Below are 17,525 nucleotides of genomic sequence, written 5' to 3'. Positions count from 1 at the left end.
TTTCTGCATTTCCTTCTTGACCTGTAGGTGAGATATTATATTTTTACAGAGGGTTAATAGGCACCCATATTCTGATGCTAACATTCATCATCGTAGATGACATGCAATAAAAATGTTAGTAAAAACAAAAGAAAACAAAAAAAATAAACCTGCTCCTAATGGGAGAAAAAGCCCTTATATTTTCAATTATATTTTTCCATAACAGTCGGTTAATGTACACAATGGCGCTTGCATTATAACCCTCTCCTCTGCATTCAAAGGATTGTACTCTATGGCATAGTAAACAATTAATTTATGTATTGGGCTGTAGTGAGAAGATTATGGTTGTTCTAAAGTTATATCACTACCTTATATATGTAAGGAGTATTAAACTCTAATTATTGAATAGTTGACACCTTTTAGGATGCATTTACCTGACAAATATTATTTCATAATGACTAAAAGAAGCTAACGACTGCTCATTTCAGTTATGTTATTCAAATAGAATGAAAGCTAGTCTTATTTTTGGTTTCAAAGAAAAAAATGTTCCCCTCCCCAAAATGAGATTATTTTGTAAACTATTAATTAAATGTTATCCATATTTTAGAATACGAAGTCATTTTTAACTCAGAGCATAGAGGCTTATGTAGGGAATTTGAAATAGGCACACAGTGGGTCATAGAACACAGCATATACCCAGGGCTCACTCTCAGAGCACACACAGACCAATCCCCACCCACACACACACAAACATTTACAGGTTCATTTCATGTCATTAGGATTTTTCCCTGTGAGAACCACTCGAACATTTATGAAATCTCAGGAGCAGGACATAAGCAGCATTTAAGCTATATTACAGTGGAGTTGGGGTGGCGGGCAATAGGACACTTTTAAAGATGAACAATTGTTCAAAAATTAATCTTTATTGTATACTTCTTAGAATTTTAATAGAATTATATTTTTATTTGAAACCACAAGGTAACGTTTGTTTCTAATTCAATTCTGTATTCTTTGGTGAAGGGACCCAAGTTCTTGGTGCTTAAGGGCTCCAGGTATTAAAAGCTCATTTAAAAATAAAAAAGTACAACTAAATTCAATTATCTGAAGGTATGTAATTTCAACTTATTTCCAACTAGGTTTTGTTAGTTTAAAAGAGGCAATTTTAGTAAATTCTGAAAATTTACAGTTAAAAAAACACACATTGGTGTGGCTTTTATTGGTACATACTCAACATTATTTTTTCTAGTAAATGAAGTAGCTCTCATACAAAAAAATTATGTACCAACCCCCACCTTATCTCATTAAAAAGTTTTGGACCCCTTTATGAAATTTCAAGAAAAGTCCAACAAGAGGAGTCTGGTTCTGCAGTGTCATCACTGAATACTTTATCTTAAAAACATCTAAAGTTTTTAAATATAAAAATGAAGTGTAACCTCAACACAAGATCTCATTCCGGGCAGAGTCATTTTACCTGTTGACTTGAAAATGTGTGTGAGAGTCATGTTCCGCCCTGGACCAGCTAACTGATAACAAGTTGAGTCTAGTTCCTTCACAGATAACTTATGTGGTCTTCAGCTGTTGAAATCAGCTCTAATAAATAATATTCATGAGTGGAGGGAACTCTAATATTGATGGTTATGTTTTTTTAAGTTTTTTTTGATTATTTGTATAATAATTTTTTTAGAATTAACATCTCCAATTATTTCTAAATTATATTAACAAAGGTATATTTAGCCAGAACCTGTTCAAATATTGTTTTGCATCCTCCCTCCCACCTCTTATTTCACAGATGCTCATCTTCTCACTGTTTATCCCTTACAGGACTTTGCATTTAGACAATCCCTGCAATCTGTGCGACAATTAATACAATCTCACTTTGGGGTCATGTAAATACCAAGGTAAAAAAAAAAAAAGCCTAAGCATTGCCTAACAGTGTCCCTTATAAATATAACTAATCTCGATGGAGGTCACTTTTTATTTGTTTATCGGTTTATTATTTATTTATTTATTTATTTGAGTCATTACGGCTGTGACTAACTCTCCCCAATTCATCAGAAATAATTAAGTAAAGTGGGATATATTTTTCCATAGTTTATATTACTGCATCAGCAACTAGATTCTCTATTCTATTAGCATCGCAAGTGGTAGCTGTTACTCACCACGCTTTAGCTTTTACCCTTTATATCACCTTAATGGCAACTCTACTCTGGACATAGCATGGGGATTATTCAAAATTCAGCCATCTCATTAGTAAAATAAAAAAAAAATTAGTTTTCATAGTCTATCATTTTAAATTAAGACTATATCCAATAGAAGAGCATTTGGGAAACTCCACAGATGTGTCTTTATAAATTTAGGGCTTGACCACATTTAGACTAGTAAAGGCTTAAGGAAGAGTATTGAGTTGAATCCCAACATTGTATACTTTTAGGAGCTTTCATATTTACTGACTTCTTCAAAGGGATAAATTAGAAAAATGGAAAAAAGGATAACACCTAAAAGTTCTTTTCTCATTAAATGACGTTTGGGAAAGGTGAACCACAATTTCAAATCTAACCACAAATAATCTAAGAGGAATCCCTCAAATTTTTATGTTCAGTTCAAAATAATCCTGATTTCAATAGTTGCCATTTTAGAAGTGCTGTTTAATAGGTTGACTTTAATTTAGGGAGCATTGGAATGCTAAGGTACTTTGCAGATAAACCTATGAACTCAAGACATAGTTTTTTGTCACTTCCTTAAAGAATTTTTTTTTAAGCAGGATTTTAAACAAGATACCCAGATGCACGCACAAGTAGGCATACATGTAGGGAATATTAGGAAGTAGCTTCCTGGTTAGTAAAACGTATGTAGTAATTAAGATAGAAATAATTCATTTTCACCCCCCCCCCCAAATGTTTCTTTAAGTAAGGTTGATGAGTGCGGGGCTTGAGTCCCTGGCACGTGAGTAACTAAGCTTAGAGTAGCTGTGGAGTTAGGAGAAGGGGTGAGTCGCAAAGATGAAATGATAGCAAGGCCCAGGCAAGGGTCTGGGGGAGTTGAACTCTCCTGGGCGATTCAGGAGGACTTGCCTTGGGGCCCTGTCCTTAGGATCTGTGATCTCCTCTACCTTACCACTTAGCCTTTTCCCACAGATAATACCTGCTGTTGCATATGGGGACATCTGACACGAGAAGTATTCAAAAGGGGAGGGAGAACTCCACCTCCTTCTTAATTTCCTGTGGAAAGAGTCTGGCCCTGCCAAATTAATTACATAATGCCAATTCAAACACACATACACACACACACACACACACACACACATACACACACCTACACCTGTGCAACGGAACCTGGGTCGGATTTTATTTGTCCTATTCTATCTGTGAATGTCGGGACAACTAAGCTTCGTCTGGGGGGAGGGGGGTCGCGGCAAAGAATTGTTTAAGACAGAATGCTTATTTTTGCCTTTTCTGTGCTCTCCTCCAGCACGTCCCCTCCCCCCCATCCCAGGGTGGCAGTGTGGATATTTAACGTTAGCAGAAGTTTCCAGCCAGTGCCACCCATGTCAGTATCTACTGAAACAAAAGACAATGGTCTTTACCACTGCAGGGTTTTCTCAACTCATAGCTGGGGGTGTTTCTCGTTCAATCAGTTTATCCTACAGCACGTGACCACTCACCCCCACCCATCTCAAGGCGTCTGAGGGACACACATAGACGCCTCATGCTCTAACATTTGGGGCAGAGGACTCAGGTTAGAAACTCCCTCAGCCAGATGAGCTTCACCAACTCCCTGTCTGCCTTCGCGCCCCCCACCCCCACCCCAGGCTCTTCTATCTTCAATATAATCTCAGGAAAGCCAAAGAAGAAAGAGATCTAGGTTAAAGTGACCAGAGATGCAAGCAAATCCCCGATTCCTGGAGTCGGTCCCCAGTTTTCCATGAGAGAAGACTATCTCCATCCCGTTCTTTCTGTTTCCCCCTCTCCCTCTTCCTCTCTCGCTCACTAAGAAGGTTCTTTAAAAGAATGCAGGCTTTATTAAATACGTGTGGCAAATATGTGATAACACATCGCACCAGGTGTAGTCTTAGATGAAGCTAAACGTCCCTCAGTTTTAAGCTAGACTCCTAGCCGTCTAGTGCTTTAGGGTGCATCAGTTAATGCCTTGAGAAAAGGAAAGCACTAAAATCCCTAAACCTTTCCTGCTTCCCAACTAGCTTGCCAGCATTTCTCCTTCAGGAAACGCATATATTATCAATGAAGATAAATGTTTCGGCAGAATTTTCCTGCAAAAGCAGTCAAGTTTCCTGGGGAAATAGTTAAGTCCTTCAAGACACTGTATTAAAGAAATATATAAATTAGGTGTATGTATGTATGTTAGTATGTATGTATGTATGTATAGGAACCCTAGAAGTCCTGCTGAAATAAAAACATGACAATTCTGTTTTCATATGCATTTGTCTTTTCAGTTCACATGAGAAAATGCTCTTTGGGTTACGTATAGATAAATAAAAAAATGGATGAATAAGTGAATAAATAAATAAATAAATAGATAAGACCTAAGGTCTCAAGCACAGAAGAGATTTGAAAAAGTACCCCAGGTATTTAAAAAGAAGCTAGTGACAGGAAAACGTAATAAAAAGGACAGGTAAACCCATACACTTCCGTTTCAAGAGCCTTTCCTTAACCCCTGAATTCCTCCTTTCCTCTCTCCTTCCTTCCCTCCTTCCCTCCCTCCCTCCTTCACCTCGGTCCCCCCCCATTCCCTCATTCCCAATCTATAGTCCTTAGAAATATGATCTTTTCTGTGCTAGTCCCTACTATTTCTTCTTTACACCTAAATCAAAGACAATGGACCTACGTCTAACCTTCCATTCCTTAGCCAAGCATTCAGTTCCATTTGCATCCGCCAAACCCAGACGGCCCAGTGTTGAGCCCATTTCACCTCCAGAATCCTGAGGCTGAGAACGCGACGCCAGGAGTCCTCAATATCATTATATTGGGAATCAGAAGTCTGCTGTCCAAAAGCCTCGGAGAACCAGAGAGAAATGACAAATCCCTTTGAACCTGTGGAGGCAGAGATTTTTTTTTTTTTTTTTAACGGCAACTTAGTAAATAAACAAGAGCAAAAGTTAAAAGAGTGATGGCACTATACCTTGTCCCCTGGTTATTCAGACGCCTGCCTCCCACTTTGTACATGCTGAAGGCATTTTGTTTGGGAGATTTTGGTTTTGATTTGGTATGGTTTGTCTATATAAGCCCTGCTGGTGTACTGTACAGAAAGAAACGCCCGTTGATGGACTACAGTGTTAATTAACGCAGTGCTAATTTCAGTAAGAGGAAATGGAGGTGGAACTCGGTGCAGTAAGACCGCGAGGGGCCAGTGACCTCTAGTGGACATTGGAGGACATGCACCGAGGCTGACTCCTTTCTGAGAACTCCTCCGCAGAAAACTCCTTAGCTACCTTCGCTGTTTTTGCCTCGCTCTAACTGGGAAACAATGCAGCTACCATTTCCAAAATCTAGGACTAGAGAGGTGGGCCAAGTTTCTTACTTGGTCGAGCTATCCATTTAGCTCAATTCTAGTGCCATATTAAAAAAAAATGATTTGTTAACTGTGTGGGTGTGGGTGTGGGGGAGGATAGGAACAACGTTGAAAATAGGATTTAGGAAATGTGCGTGAACTTTGATCCTGAGGGTTCACGATTCTGAAGGAAACTAGTGTCTTCAATCCCTAAGGAACTGAGATGAACTGAGGGAGGCAAAGAGGGGTTGGAATGGAATGGGGTAGCGCAAAAATACAGCTCAGTCAGCAAAACTAATCAGGAGTCGCAAGGTCTATTTTTTGTTTTGTTTTGTTTTGTTTTAAGAGACACGAATCAAGCAGAAAAAGGCTTGAGAAGGAATGCGCTGTGGGAACAACGCTTATGGCTAGTAACTTATCTCTCTCATACACACAAATAAAAGTTAGCCACTTCCTTTTTAAACGGAGGAATTAAAAAAAAAACTACACACAAACTTGTAAATTTTCTAAGTCATCATGTAGCTAGGGAGAGAGCATTTCTTTAGAATGAGTCTTTGCCGCACTAATGAAGGGAGATGCAACCACAATGTATTTAAAGTCTCTTTTACTCCAAATATCCATTTTGTGCTTTACAGACCATTCCCGTCCTCATTACAAAGACCCCAACAAACTCTGACGAATCCCCTTGGGGATAAAAGGTCTTATCAACCCACTATTGCTAGAAGTTGCATTTCAAGAATATATCGTGAAATCTTGACTTGCAGGCAATAAGAGAAGACTGGAGCCATTTCCCTCTAGTGCTCTCGACCCAAAGGTTGGGTCCCTAAATGAGACATTTAGCATTTTCTCCACCTTTGCACCCTTCTCCAAAGACTGTCTGGGCCAGACAAATAGAGACAAACGGCTCAAACACAAGCCCGAGTGGGAAGTAAACTTGCTGTTGGGACAGTTGACGCCCAGCTTTCCCAAGGTCCTTACTTGGGGTGTCCCGGAGACTCTCTGGTTCTTGGTTCCCAGGTTTGGGACTGGGGGAATCGGGGGAAAGCAAAGGGTGGTGATTCAGAAAGGGCCAGACCTTATCAGTCCGATCTCACGATTTCTGGGACTTAGGGAATGAGGCAGTACAAGAGAAACTTGCCCGGGAAACGAGTTTAGCCCTTTCCTTCACTCATTCTCCAGTTTGGACAAGCAAGACCCAAGGGTCCCAAGTCCTCAGGAATAGAAACTAGTCTCAAAGCCAGGGCTAAGGGAAGTGCGGCTGAAGCCTGGGGTGAAAGGCGCACCGAGGGAGTACGAGACGGAAGTGAAATGAGAAGTTATTGGACATGGGGACCGTTTGATCTTTCTAAACTGCCGCAGTCCCCACACCTCGCCCTTTCTGGAGAGCAGACCTAGCCAACTGCGGCTGGCAAGAAGCAGGGGTACGAAGATGGGCCGCCTGGGGGGCGCTGCCACGGGAAGGCAGGCGGGCACCGGGACCCTCAGGCGGCCGGGCACAGGGACCCTCAGGCGACTGAAAGGGCTCGGGGCTTCAGGTAGCTACTTCTGAGGAAGTAGAAGGAACCACCCCCCACCCCAACTGTGTCCTCCACCCCTTACTGGGCAGTACTCAGTGATCAGGAAGGTGAGGGGCCCCACCCGTTTTGGGAATTCCGGGACAAAATTGAGATCAGTGGAAGTGGTGCCAAGGGGTTAGCAATTCCAAGTGTTTGAAAAGGACCTCTAAAAGCAAAGGAAATGTAACGGGGACTAACGACCTCAGTTACAGATTCACGAGTGTATAAACGTATAAAGCGTGTGGATATTATGTGTGCTACAGCGCAGTACAGAAGAGTTGCTGGAAAGCCTCAATAAAGTCGAAAGGCGGAGGGAGGGAGTTCGAGCGCTCAAAACTCAAAACATAAAATATACATTATAACAAAATGAAATTTCAATAAATTAGGATGAGATTTAAAAGTTAAAAAGGAACGGATACTCTCAGGAAAAACAATTATTTTTCATCTTTAAAACGAGCCCAGAAGTGAACTGGAGAGCTGCGTCGCCTTGGCCAGCACGTGACATTTTTTCCCACTGGTCCTCTGGCCGCGGTGAGCTCCCCCAGTACAGCAGTTTCCGAGTTAGAGTTCACCTCGCAGTTTTCAAAGTAAAGACCAACGTAGATAACCCGCACCAGTTCATTTACCTCGGCGACTCAAGGCAATCAGTACGTGTCTGAATTTGGTTTTTAAAAAATTCTCTTTTAAAAAAGTCACTCCGAAAGGCTGGGACCCACGTCCTGCCTTAGGCCAGCCGGGAACACCTGGGCTGCTGTGCCTCGGGTCCGGTGCTAACCTGGGGCCAGGCTTCCTGTAGTGGCTGAGGGCTCTTCAACTTCTGAACCCTTCTAAAAACATGTGTGTAGCCTTCTTGCTCTTCAATCCGAGCCCCTTGACACATCCAGTTGCCAACTCCTCCATAAAACCCGAGAGTCAGAAAATACAGGCTATATAGATGCAGACTCGGCAAAGATTGTTCGGTGTGAAAGGCGTGCTTTCCACTCCAGGGAAGGTGTGTCGGTGTTTTTTACCGGCTTCACCGTAACCTGGGGGTGGGGGTGGGGGATGTATTCATCCAGGAAGCTCGGCAAGGGGTGGGGGGAGGGAGACGTATTTAGCAGCCTCCCCACCGGTAGAGCAGACCTAGGGAGACGGGTTTTTTGCATACTGGCAAGTGTCCGGAGTTATTGACTCAAGGTTGAAATTAAAAAATAAAATTTCCCTATAGGGTAAAAATTTAATTTATTTGCCCTTTAGAGATGTTTGAGGGGAACAGGGCTGCAAATAAGTGGTTGCCACTTAGTCACTTAGGTGACGATATTATCTGTAAGGTGAAACTGCGGAATTTAAAAAAAAAAAGAAAAGAAAAATCATCTCCCGAAACCAGTAACGACCTGGGATCTAGGTGTGACTAACTCTGCCCACGTTCAGCTGCCTTGCAGTCGGGTTAACTACAGAAACGATTCTGTCTGAAGGGAACCACCTTTAAAAATTATTAGCCAGAGAATCACCAAATCAGTTTAACTTGGGTAATCTTTAAAAACAATTGACCCGGGGCACCGAGGGTAGTCCGAAGAATTCTCGGCTCTCGGAACTCAACCCGATGTTCTTGCTCTTAGTATTTGGGGGTAACAGATTCTCCACAAAGATTGAGTATGTCTTCTCCAGCCGTCGGTGCCATTCAGGGCACTAAGGGAATCCATGCTTTCTTGTGCTGTAATCGCTGCAGCTCCTCGTCAGGTTTGCTCTTGGCTCCTAGCTAGATTTCTACTTTTAACTAATGGCAGATATGTTTTGTGTGTTTTCGAACAAACTTTTTAATTTTTATACAAACAAGACTTTTGCTTTTTTCTCCTTGACCGCTCTTCCTCCACGCATTCACCTTTCCTAAGTTTTAAATGCCAATGTGATGTGTAGAGTGGAGGGTTTGGGGGGGTTGGTGGAGAGGGCACTGCCGATGCAGAGAGTGGGCCATCCTCTTCCTCATTTCAAGAAAACCAGATTTAAAACAAAGTCCATGCTCTCCTTTGTCACCCCTTCTTAATTGACAAGGATTATGATAATAAAAATAAATTAATTCTTATTTGTTTGGTCATCAAACAAATGGTTTCCCTCCTTTTGGGAAGTCTCAGAAATACGAGTGAATTGAAATAACTTTGTTACTTTGAAACTTGTTTGATTGGATGACTACAGAACATCTCTTCCTTTCCTTCCCCAAAGCCTCCAACTTTGCTAAAGGGCTTCCTGTGATCACAATCCTTTCGGAGTCTTCATCTTAGTATCACTATATTGGAAGTGCTAGAAAAATGTTTCTTTTTCTCCCTCTACATCTTTTATTAAATTATCCTTGCAGAATTGCAAGCAGTAAGACTCTTGGTCCTACCATTAAAGAAACACACAGGTAAGATTACACAAGCATTTTAGGAAATCCAGGGTTGTTTGGTGAATGGCCATTTAAAGTGAAACTGGGGGGGGTGTGATTTGGAGCAAGTCGTTGAATCTCTCTCTGTGGCTCAATTTCTCCACCTCTAAAGCTCCAAGAGCAATAGCTGCTACTGCTTAGAGAGTTTTGTGGAGAAGACCTAAATATAAATCTTACTTGTTAAATTCCAAGTGGTGGGCATTTTACATTCTAAGGTTGACCTTAGAATCCATTTGCTGCCCCCTTAAGGCCTAATTTTATGACATATATGTGTATATATACACACATGTATGTGTATATATGTGTGTATATGCGTGTGTATACATGCATTTCCCTTTTAACTAGCTGAAGGAAGAAAAAGTGAAATGGTAGGTAGGATGGGGCAATCTGCTACTAATATCACTCTAATTCAACTTATTTTTCCACCAGAATATGGAAATTATTTGGCTAATGATCTAGACATATCATGTGCATACATATGTACATATGTGTGTATGTATATATATGTATATGTGTATATATTTGCATACATATAAGGTGTGTATAAATATAATGTGTATATATACATTTTGTAGGTATATGTATTGTATGTGTGTATGTATAGACACACATGTATAGTCATACATATATACATATATACATATATACACACACATAGCTACTTCCTCCAGTTTTTAGTGCATCAATGCTGGCATCTCTCTTCCCCTCAACCACTTGAGGTCACATCCAGTCCTGACTCACTTTCTAAGGCAGTAATGATTTAGAAATAAATACAGGTTGGTGGTAGTTGGAATGGAATTAACTTCAAATAGAGAAAGTTTAAAATGGTCCTCTTCACTCCACTTTTCTAAAGAGGAGCATCGAGTAAAATTTGGAGTGGTGCTAATTATTCTGACTCTTACTTCTTCTTGATTTATATCTATCTCTATTACAGAGAGTCAATCAGATATGCTTTATTTGGCTGGTTGAATGGGCATACCTAAGGCTAGGCCTGTCAGAGACCTCAGGGCAATAGGAACATTTGGCACCAGAAATAACTGATCAGAAAGAAAGACCTATCTGAACTTGAACCTGCCCAGCAATTGACAATAGTACAATGACAACCCTGCCCTACCTCATGACCAAAACCAGAGTGTATTATGTGAATTGAATGAAATTCTTTCTGAGATTGTGGGTCTTCACATTCAGCAAGACCTGGTTAAAACTTGCCTCCCCTTCCTCTGCCAAAAAAAAAAAATCCCCTTGATACTAATGTATCATAACTCAGTGGTTTTCAATGTGTGGTTCAAGGACTCCTGGGCATCCTTGAGGCCCTTTCAGGGGGTCATGTTAAATGTTAAAACTATTTTTATAATAATACTAAGATGTTATTTGCCTATTAAAATACTTCTCCCCCTTTTTTATTTTTCTAATTAATTTACTTCTCCCCTTTCCAACTACATATGTGGTCGAGGCTAGATTTTCTTCATGTACTTCAATCAAAACAACACATTGCAACAGATTGAATGCAGAAACATATACTAGAATCCAGCTGTCTTTTATTAAACCAGACATTAAAGAGGTTTGCAAAAATTTATAAAAACAATACCACTTCTCATGAATATTTTTGTTTTTTTAAAAATATAGTTTTTTTTTCATAAAAATGTGTTACTTATGTTAAAATGAAATGGATTGTTTTTGTCATTTTAGAATAAATAAACATTTAAAATTTATCAGTTTTAATTTCAAATATGGTAGATATCAGTAGATATAACCCATATAAACAAAGGCTCTTTGGGCTCCTCACTAATTTTTTAAGAATACAAAGGAGTTCTAAGACCCAAAAGTTTGAAGACAGTTGCTTTAAGTTTTCGTGGGCATATAGTGTATGTATGCATGCATGTCTGTGTATACATATATACACACACACATACATGCACACATTATATATACTGCAAACACACATATACACATACATATAAGTACATATGTGTATGTATACACACATTTGTCATATCAGGTGCCTTGAGGCTGCATGTGGCCTTCTTGATCCTTGGGTGCCGCCTTTTGACTAAGTCTAAGTTTTACGGAACAAATCCTTTTATTAAGGGGCTTTGTTCCATGAAGTTTGGATTCAGTCAAAGGGCCACACTTGAGGACCTAGAGGGCCACATCCCTGTAGGTAATGACACAGATCTGAAAGAAGCACATGAGTACTTTCAAAGAAATGCCATTATTTAAGGTCCTTTCCTTGGGGGAGGGGGGCAATACATTTATTGCAGTGATGCTCCGATGCCACCTCCAGTCAATCAATCAAATCAGCATTTATTAATTGTACTGTGCTAAAATGCTGGAGATACAAAGATGAAAATGAAACAGTTCATCCCTCATAGACTTCAATTGGTGCAACAACATATATACATAAGTACATATATAATATATACAGAATTAATGTAAAGTAGTTTGGGGAAGGGGTATCCTAGCTCCTGAGAGGTCCAGGCAAGACATCCTGAAGAAGACGGCACTTCATCTGAATCTTGAAGGAAATGAGGGATTTCAACTGATGTAAATTAGGAGGGAATAAATTCCACGCATGGGAGATAATGCAAAGGCACAGAGGTGAGAGATGCATAGTGGAGAACATCAAATGGGCCAGTATGATTAGAATGCAGAGTTTGAGGAGGGGAGTAAACATGCACATATACATGCATACATACATACACACAATGTGTGTATGCACACATGTGTACATGCATGTAAAACACATGTATACACATATATTTATACACAGATGTATGTGCATATACAGATGCAATACATACACACAACATGAATATATGCCCACATTGGGCATGTACACATACACACACGTACATTCACACATACATGCATATATATACACACATGGAAAGGTAATGAAAGATTAGACTGTGGAGATCTTTAAATGTCAAACAGAAGAATTAATATTTGATCGTATGGTTAATAGGAAGCCAGGGGAATTTGTTGACTGGTGGTTGTGGGGTGCCATGACTAGACCTGCACTTTTGCAGTTGTGTGGAGGACATTGTAGTGTGGAAAAGAGGGAAGACTCCCCAAAAGAAGGCTCTTGCCATAGCCAAGGTGAGAAGTGATAGGGTGGTAGCTGTGGGATTGGAGAGGAGGGGCCGCATGCAAGAGAAGTTGTGGAGATAGAATTGTCAAGATTTGGTAGCTGATTGATATGTGGGCTGAGGAAGAGTAAAGAGTCAAGAGAACTCCAGTACCTCTTTTACTGGAAGGATGGTGGTGACCTGAAGGCAGTATCAGTAATAGAAATAAGGTGCTTTGTGGGGGAATGGGAGGCAGGAGGAGAAGAGATATTGAGTTATGTTTTGGACACATTGATTTTTAGATATCTTTAGGACATCCATTTTTAGATATTCAAGAGACAGCTGGTGATATATGTATGAAGCTTAGGAGAGATATGCTTGGAGATAAAGATTTCTGGGAGTTATCTGCATAGAGGTGATAAGTGGACCCTTTAGGAGCAGATGAGGTTATCTAGGGAGGTTTGTTGTTCAGTCATTCTGTCCTGTCTGACTCCTCATAACCCCATGGACCATAGAGGTTTTCTTGGTAAAGATACTGGAGTGCTTTGCCATTTCCTTCTCCAGGAGATTAAGGCTAACAGACTTACTTGCCCAGGGTCACAAAGTTGTTTAAGTTTCTTTGGCCATATTTGAATTCTTCCTGACTCCATGCCCAGTGCTCTAGCCACTGAGTTGTCTAACCACCTATCTAGAGGGATAGCATAGAGAGAAAAGGGAAGGTCTGAGACAGAGCTTTTGCTGGACTTCCACATTTAGTGGCAGAGACATAGACGGTGAATCAGCAAAGTCAACTGACGAGGAGAGGTAGAAGAGAGCATATTAAGAAAGAGACAATTATCAACAGTGTCAAATGCAGCAAAGAGACATTTCTGAGCATTTGTGCCCTCTTGAAAGTTTTGTCTTACTTTGTATTCACTAACCCATGGCAGTTTATTCCCTCAGTAGAATGTAAGCTCCTTAAAACCAGAGACTGTTTCCTTTCTGTCCTTGTACCCTCTATGTAATGAGCACAGTGGAATGGAACTGAATGTTTCCATGCCACACAGGACATTTGCAGGGCTACATTTTGGGAATCAACTTCAATAAAAATTTCCAAGTTATGTGAGAAAACCAGTTTCATTATTTTAGAGTCACATCTTGGTCTTTGGCATTATCAGATTGATCATACACTTTTAAAAAATCAGAAGTGTTGCCTAATAACTTCTGGCTTTCAAAAATGAAATTCACCACTACAGAAGAAAAAAAGTTCCAAAAGAATGAGATATTCAAATGCTCTGAACATATTTTGACCAAATAACAGTTTTATTAGGATAGGCTTATAGCCTTCACCCCAGCAACTACTTTAAAGGGGATGATCATCATAGGATTATAGATTTGTATAGATGGATGGATAGATGGATGGATGGACAGGTGGGCAGATAGGTAGATAGATAGATAGATAGATAGATAGACAGATAGATAGATAGATAGATGATAAATAGATGGACGGACAGATACTTAAATGGATGGATGGAATGAAAGAGGTAGATGGGTAGATAGATAAATAAATTGATTGATGTTGTTGTTGTTTAGTTGTGTCTGACCCTTTGTGACCTCATTTAGGGTTTTCTTGGCAAAGATACTGGAGTGGTTTACCTTTTCCTCTTCCAGCTTATTTTATAGATGAGGAAACTGAGACAAACAGAGTTAAGTGACTTGCCCAGGGTAAGTGTCTGAGGCTAGATTTGAACTCAGGAAAATTTATCTTTCTGACTTTTTTCCCTTTTAACACAATAGAGACTTTTAATTACTCTGGATGAATGTTACATTTCAGGTGTTGCATGCCCTGAGGAGGTGAGTAGGAAGTCTGTGATTGCTGTTGGTGGTAGCCTCCATGCCATGTAGCCACTCTCATTTTTCCAGTAGCCATCTTTCTGGTCTCTAAAATAACTTCCATAGGTACCCTGCTTATGGTTAGAGGCGTGCTCATTTTTTTCCACCAAACTACCCAGTTTTTTTGCCAGCTGGGCAGTGGGCTCAGGGCGGTGCCTCACCACTGCCTGTGTTGGCTGGTCCAAAGAGGCCAGAAGTTCCTCATTGATGATCATTTTGCTGATTATGGAGTTAGCAGTGGGCAGATCCAGCTGAACATATCCAACAATGTCTTCATGCTAATAGAGTCTTAGACACTGCTGTAGGTGAAAAGATATGCAATGATTCTTCCTGGATCTTTCTAACTAGCATGGTATGAACTATGTTGTCCTCAGGGAACAAAAGCCAGACTTTTCCATTCAGCTTCTCATTAATAATAAAGCTGTGGCAAGTATTCCAGTCACCCATCTTCAATGTTTTAGAAACTGCTACTATGTTGTGTTCCCTCATTGACTCAGATGGAATGTGCTAGGGCTGCCTCTCACCTATTCACGTTGGTGATGGAATTCTTTCTCTTTCTCTGTCTCTGTCTCTCTTCTCTCTCTCTCTCTCTCTCTCTCTCTCTCTCTCTCTCCTCTCTGTCTCTATCTCTGTTTGTCTCTCAACACACACACACACAGACACACAGACACACACATATAAAAGCTCTTGGTCAGGAGGACCCACTACTTTTTAACAGTGTAAAGGATTCTAAGACCAAAAAGTCTGAGAAGTGATGCTTTAAAGAATACATTGACTTCTTTTCTCTGTGATTATTTAAGTTGGAATTTTATTTCTTTCATACGCCCTCTTCTTGTGCAAATCATTGGACCATAGAAAACATGTCAAAATCGAAGTTTAATTCTCATGGTATCTTCATGGCAGAGATGTGAAGAGTGAAAGAAAAGATAGTATAGATAAACATCAACCCATAAAAAGTAAAATATTGTTACATGACAGACAGATGGACACAAAGTGGGAGTTAAACCTCCTAAATAGAGTCAGAAGCATGTTGTATTTGAGTTCAGTGGTAGGTAATGACTGAAAGCTTGAACCAAACCTGCCATGTGGCTGTTTTTAAAGACTTTGTTAAGTCAAAAGCACATCATATTGTAGGGGTGATGCAGTGCATTCCCCAGTATGAAGTCTTGATTTCTGTATTATTTTCCCCAAAGTACTGCTCATAAAAAGCAGTAAGAATATCTTTTCTGGAAGGATTTGTAATCTTGGGGATGATTCTAGTCTTAAAGGGAGAGGCATATGACAGATTTAAGAAGACCTGAGTCCAAATCCTGCCCTTGACACTTACTGGCTGTGACCCTAGACAAGTCACTCTAACTTCTGCCTGCCTCAACCTCTTTATCTATAAAGTGGGTCTAATATCACCTACCACCCAAGTTTATTGTGAGGATCAAAGGAGATAATATTTGTGGAGGACTTAATAAACCTTAAAGTTTTATATAAATGCTATTATTGTAATTCTTATTTTCAGGGACAAAAAAGCTCTTTTTGATTTTTAATGAGGGTGGGGTTTTTTCTGACAGATAAGCCTTTCTCCCCCACATTTCTGGTCTTCAATCTTTAGCATCCAGTGAAAGATCTAATGCAAAGGAGGAAGAGAGTTCCTGGGAGAGGCTGAAGACTTTCTTATGACCCTTCCTCTTTTGATTTGAATTGGTCATTTGGCAAAAAGGGAGGGGTATATTTCAATCACCTCTTACATGATGTCATTTCTAAACTACATAAATAGTCAGAGTCACCATTAGATTGATATATGCTTATGGTAGATCATGTGGTCCATGAATTTTTTTTTCAATATTTTGATATAATTGGTTTCCTTTGTAATCATATGTATTTTATTTTGTGCTTTAAAAAATATTCTAAGAAGGAGTCCATAGGTTTCACCAGACTGCTAAAGTGGTCCCTGATAAAAAAAAGGGGTGTGTGTATATATGTGTGAAGAACCTATGTGATAGATGACAACTGAATTGTAAAAAAATGGAATATAAATTTAAAGGTTGTTATAAGCTTAGGATTGCAGCCAGTGCTAAAGGTTAGTTTGGTTGTGTTAAAATAGGCACTTTAGTTTTAAAAACAAAAGAACAAAAAAGCTTCTTTGATAAGCCAGAGGGGGAAATGAGCCTGTCAAATTAACATGCATAGATCCATGAAAATATGGTATAGTAAAAAGAGCTCAGAACTAAGAATTGGAAGACAGGAGTTCTAATTCCCACCCACTCCCCCACCCCTTTACCTTCAATATCTGTGTGACTTCTGGGAAGACATTTAACTTCTCTGGGGGAAGAGATTGCCACCAATAGTGGTGGTAGGTTACCTGATAACAAAAAGGAGAACTGAAATGGGAAAACAAAGTTGGAGAGAGAGGAAGAAACTCTTCCTCCTAAGTACCAACAATCTGCCAGACACTGTTAAGTGTTTTTTGATGAATATTATCTCAGTTTCCTCATCTGCAAGATTTGTGGTTGGGTTAAAGGATCACTAAGTTCTCTTAAAGTTCTATGTTTGCACCTGACCAGGCTTTGAAAGAACACTAGACTTGACCTTAGAAGTCCTGAGTTTGAGTCCTGATTCTGTAACAACCTAACAGTGTGAACTTTGGCCAGAGAAGCTGAGTTACCATTTAGCCTCTGATGCTTACTCTCTTTGTAGCCTTGGGCAAGTCACTTCATTTTTCTGTGCCTCAGTTTCCTTATTTTTAAAATGAAGTTGGATTAGATGGTGTCTGAGGTCCCTTTCAGCTCTTGCTTTCTAGCTTTGTTGCTCTCTGAACTTGCTTCCTCATCTGTTGAATGAGGATAAGGATATTTGTGTTATCTACTACAAAGGATGTTTGTGAGAATCAAAGTGGATTATGTATTTGAAATACTTTAAAAGTATAGAGAACTACATAAATATGAGGTATTGTTATTACTATCATTAAGTATATGTCCTATGCAGTTTCGTATATCTTATCATGGTAAGCAAAGGGTTAAGCTTTCACATTTTAAAAAGCCCACTTGAAACCTCTGAGTTTATTCTACCATTGTCGATGTATTCTGTGTAATAAAAAGGAGCTTGAGACTCTTGTCCAGACTGCTGTTTGCCCTATACAGGACAAATAAACTA

General features: G+C 39.8%; 1 pseudogene; it reads right to left on the bottom strand.

Annotated features, from left to right (window-relative positions):
* Positions 1–7,764: 7,764 nt before the first annotated feature.
* On the bottom strand, positions 7,765–15,466 carry LOC114044619 (annotated as a pseudogene).
* Positions 15,467–17,525: the final 2,059 nt, after the last annotated feature.

Source organism: Vombatus ursinus, unplaced genomic scaffold (genome assembly GCF_900497805.2).
Source record: "Vombatus ursinus unplaced genomic scaffold, bare-nosed wombat genome assembly UNPS02014774.1, whole genome shotgun sequence".
NCBI lineage: Eukaryota > Metazoa > Chordata > Mammalia > Diprotodontia > Vombatidae > Vombatus > Vombatus ursinus.
The sequence above is the reverse complement of the archived record's forward strand: the minus strand, read 5'-3'. Positions and strand labels throughout refer to the sequence as shown.